Source organism: Fundulus heteroclitus, unplaced genomic scaffold (assembly GCF_011125445.2).
Source record: "Fundulus heteroclitus isolate FHET01 unplaced genomic scaffold, MU-UCD_Fhet_4.1 scaffold_61, whole genome shotgun sequence".
Taxonomy (NCBI): Eukaryota; Metazoa; Chordata; class Actinopteri; order Cyprinodontiformes; family Fundulidae; genus Fundulus; species Fundulus heteroclitus.
This window is the reverse complement of record NW_023397044.1, coordinates 1,779,510-1,783,844: the sequence shown is the minus strand read 5'-3', so window position 1 is coordinate 1,783,844 and position 4,335 is coordinate 1,779,510. Positions and strand designations below refer to the sequence as shown.

Below are 4,335 nucleotides of genomic sequence, written 5' to 3'. Positions count from 1 at the left end.
TGTTTATCTTACGGTGGAGCAGGGAGGGACAGACACCACTCTGCTTTCCTCAGTAACCCCAACTAAGATATATTTTTTAATTCTTAACAAGCGCATGTCGTTCAGCCCCAGAGCTGTTATACAAGCGGCTGGAGGGTAAAGGAGCACCGGGCAGCAGATCGATTGCGCAATCACATGGTCGATGGGGTGGGAGCGACTTTGCTTTGCTTTAGCTAAACACCGCCTTTAGATCCCAATATTATTTGGGAACTAAACTGAGGTCTACTGGGTCCTCATTAAGAGGATCCTCTGGTGATCCTCTGGACACAGCTGTGTCAGCTGTGTCCAGCTGACACAGCTGACTGGAGGCAGTGGGAGTGACAGTAAGTCGACCAGGACTCGAGCCTACGTTCAGCCCAATTTAGGTGGGGGTTGTGTAGATGCAACCAGGGGAACCCGAGAACTATGGAAGCATGTCTAATAGGAAACACGTAAAAGGTAATACGTTCCCTATGGTTTCCTGAGACCACTAGTTCAAAGGATTTAGTCCGATGGGTCACCTTAGGGAGGCTTCCTCCATCTAGAGCGGACACCAGGAGCGGAGATGGAAGGAGCTCTAACTCTATTTTTGCCTGTCGGACGAGTGTGGGATCAAAAAGGTTAAAATCACAACCAGAATCGATCAAGGCTGAGATCGGGAAATTAATTTGGGCTGAAATAATTGCTGCAGGCAAACAAAGTCGTGTGGATAAAGACATAGGGGAAACTTTTGGGTCCGCCGGCTTCCCTATTAAAGACGGCGGACCTGGTCTTTTGGACGCTCGGGACAGGATGCAATATAATGATCTGGGGATGCACAATAAATGCACAAATTCTGCTCTCGGCGTTGACTGCGCTCCTCGAGAGAGAGTCGCACCCGGCCAATTTGCATAGGCTCAGGCGGAGGCAGAGCGGGTACCGCGGATCGAGCTGGAGTTAACGCTGGAGGCGGGACCAAGGGGCGCGGGGTGATTCTGTCAAAGCGGGTCTGCCTTCTGCTCCTGAGACGACTGTCTAGTCGCGTTGTCAAGGCGACAAGTTCGTCAAGGGATTCTGGCTCTTGTACGCGTGCCAGCTCGTCTTTAAGTGGTTCATGTAGCGCTTGGAAGAAGGCAGCCTTAAGAGCGCGCGTCTCCCAGCCCGCTGCGGCAGCGAGAGTGCAGAACTCTAAAGCAAAGTCCGAGACTGGATGCCCGCGTTGCTTAACGGCCCACAGGCGACGGGACAGCTCCGCCGGTTCAATATCGGCAGAAAAAACTGTCTTAAACTCTTGCACAAAAGTCTCAAAAGACTGGCCGTACTGCTGGCAATTCGGAAAGCGGGCTTCAGCCCACCTGAGGGCTCTCCTGGTCAGTAGACCGAGGATAAAAGAAATCTTCGCATCGTCATGCGGAAAAGCGTGCAGGGATCAGTTGAAAACTAAAGAACATTGAAAAAGGAAACCACCGCAATCTACTCCCTCACCGGACAACCTCTCCGGGCTGGGGAGGGAAACGTCGCAAGTCGCGGGGCTGTGTGTGGTCTCAGGAGCCGGTGCTGGAGAAGCCGGTGCTGAAGAAGCCAGTGCTGGAGAAGCCGGTGCTGGAGAAGCCGGTGCTGGAGAAGCCGGTGCTGGAGAAGCCGGTGCTGGAGAAGCTGGTGCCGGAGAAGCCGGTGCCGGAGAAGCCGGCGCTAGAGAGACCGGCGGTGGATTCTGGAGAGCATGGGTTAGGTGATCAAGTTGCGCGGTCAGCTGCTGCACCTGCTCCTGCAAAGCATGCATAACTAAGCCCTGACTTTGAAGCTGCTCCTGTTGGTCTGCGCAGAGCCATAGAGCTAAAAAGAGTCGCGACACTCCCATTGGACTCCGTTGTACGCTGTTTGCCGCCCACTTCCGGGGTATGCAGCCTCGCATAGTTCCAAAAAGCCATTCTATGGCGTCGGACATCATTCACTTCCATTGCTGACTCTCGAGTAACTTCTGAGGTAAGTTGATTAAATAGCTACCTGTTTTGAATTGTCAACTGTCTATATTGTATCATAGGCCATTTATGATGCATATTCTGATCTTTTGTTGTATGTACACAGCGTAATTATATATATATTTTTTATCTTGGTAGACGACCGATTGCCTGCTAGTTTGTTAGCTTGACTTGCCTTCTGTGAAGGTAACGTTATATCCAGGGGTAAATTGATTAAATAGCTACCTATTTTGAACTGTCAACTGTCTATATTTTATCAGAGGTCCTTTATGATGCATATACTGATCTTTATTTGTATGTACACAGCGTAATTATATATATATATTTTATCTTGGTAGACCACCGATTGCCTGCTATTTTTGTTAGCTTGACTTCGCCCTCTGTAAAGGTAGCACTAACGTTATATCCAGGCGTAAGTTGATTAAATAGCTACCTCTTTTGAATTATTATTAAGCCACGACTTGTTTCCATCGCATTGTAGCTCCAGCCAGCATAAACACCAGTGCATGCGTCGCTTGTCCTTGGTGGTCAGGCAGCGTGATGTTGCCAAATAGCCTCCCCGTTCCCAGATGGAGCTCCACGCCTGGAGTAATGGACATTTCATCTAAGGTAAGCACACACTCTCTCTACATTTCACTCATGCCACCTGCCTTCAGCCTCAGCATCTCAAACACTTCCCCCAAAACTCCCGGCTCCAGCTTTACATGTTGCATCCTCCTTTGCAGCGTGCGGATGTTAGGCAGTGGAATTTGCATTTTCTGGAGGGTTTTATAACCGGTGGTGCCAGTGGTAAATCTTATTTTTATAGCTTTTTTGTCTCCTTTCCCCACCGTATTCCTCTCTTCTTTTCCTGTCCAAGGGCTGTCATTTGGTCTCTGTTAAACATTTGGGTGAACTTCTGATTAACTAAATTGTTCCTCTTTCTTAGCGCCAAATTCATTCTTTTTTGCTGTGCTAGAGCCCTCTCTGCTCTCCTTCTCATTAACTTCTCCATTTTAAGTTGCCTTATTAGGTCCTCCACAATTGCACTATTAGACCCTGGCAGTCTGGTCCCTGGAGCACCTGGCCCTGGCAAAGTTGGTTCATCGTTGCTGGCTCCTGACTGACTGGCCCTCGGCACACACATCCCTGGATCACCTGCCCCTTGTAAAGTAACCTCTTGGTCGCTCTCTCTGTCTCCTGTCATGTCCCTTTCCTTGCCCTCAAAATCCACCTCAATTTCTCCCTCAACCTCTGTAACAATAACAAGGTAATGTTGCTGTTATATGTATTTTGCATTTGCACCTACTGTTATCTTCAATAAAAGGGTACACTACACTCCTATAGAAAACAAATTAAAGCGAAAAATTACTGTAATGTGAATCAAATCATCTGCCACAATCAGAAACCAAAAAAATGTATAAACTCATCTACTGGCAATGGTTAATTTGGTAGAAATTTTTAGATTATCTACATTCTGTATGCAAATCCTCAGAGAATCCCTGAAGCTGGATGTACTAATATGAATGTAATGTCTCATTAGGAGTGTAGTCTATCCTTGAATTACATTAAATGGGGAATATTTTTAGTGTCCAGGACTCAGATGAAGAGGATGTTAGTATGCGTTGTTGAGAGGAACTGCCCTACAGTGACTGGCCATAGTGCTTACTGGAACTCTACAGGTGTAGTCTGATGTATGCAAGAGAAAGTATTTTTCTAGGCAGTCCTGAATGAACTGGCTTTAATGAACATATTTGTGCCTCTGTCTCAACAGATCTTGCTGGACCAGCAGTATCGTTTTTGTGGCCATCACAGGTTTCAGTGGAGCACCCCAAAAAAAAAATGGTTACGATACCTGTTCTTAACGCCTGTTTACACATTTGTTGTTCTTGTTCACACATGCTGTATGTATGTTTGTTGATATTATTCATGCTTGTTCCCGTTTTTTTTTTGTTCCACATTGTTCATTTTTATCTTATGCCAGATACCTTTATTATTATTGTTGTCCTTCCCTTCAGCCCTGATGCACTCTGAAGCCTGATGTATGTGTAGGATTTATTTTTTTAAATGTATTTATAATATTCCTCCCTGTTCCTTCACTTTGTTCTTGTTTTTCCAGTTAGATACACACATTTACACACACACACACACACATCTTGTTGTCTCACTCAGTATTTTTTATTAAACAATATTTGAATCTTTCATCCAAGCTTAATGAGTTGTTATTATTTAATATATTTGATTCTTTGTGCATGGCTTAGTATTAAAATTATCATTGTTGTGTGGCCAACTCGTGCCTCATCAGAAAAAGTGGGTGTAAATGCTGAATGGACTATTCTTTCTCAAAAAAGCAAAAAGCAACAACGGAGTCCAATGG

The 4,335-nt window shown here is 45.8% G+C and overlaps 1 long non-coding RNA gene across 3 annotated transcripts; it reads left to right on the top strand.

The window, feature by feature from the left end:
- The first annotated feature begins 319 nt into the window (after window positions 1–319).
- LOC118561321 lies at window positions 320–3,791 on the top strand. 3 transcript variants are annotated; one of them, XR_004929950.1, is made up of 5 exons: window positions 322–1,983; window positions 2,318–2,367; window positions 2,461–2,588; window positions 2,980–3,640; window positions 3,733–3,791. It is a non-coding gene; the product is annotated as an uncharacterized LOC118561321 (long non-coding RNA). The 3 variants fall into 3 exon arrangements; XR_004929949.1 differs by lacking the exon at window positions 2,318–2,367 and having other exon boundaries at window positions 320–1,983; window positions 2,705–3,640; XR_004929948.1 differs by lacking the exon at window positions 2,318–2,367 and having other exon boundaries at window positions 324–1,983.
- Window positions 3,792–4,335: the final 544 nt, after the last annotated feature.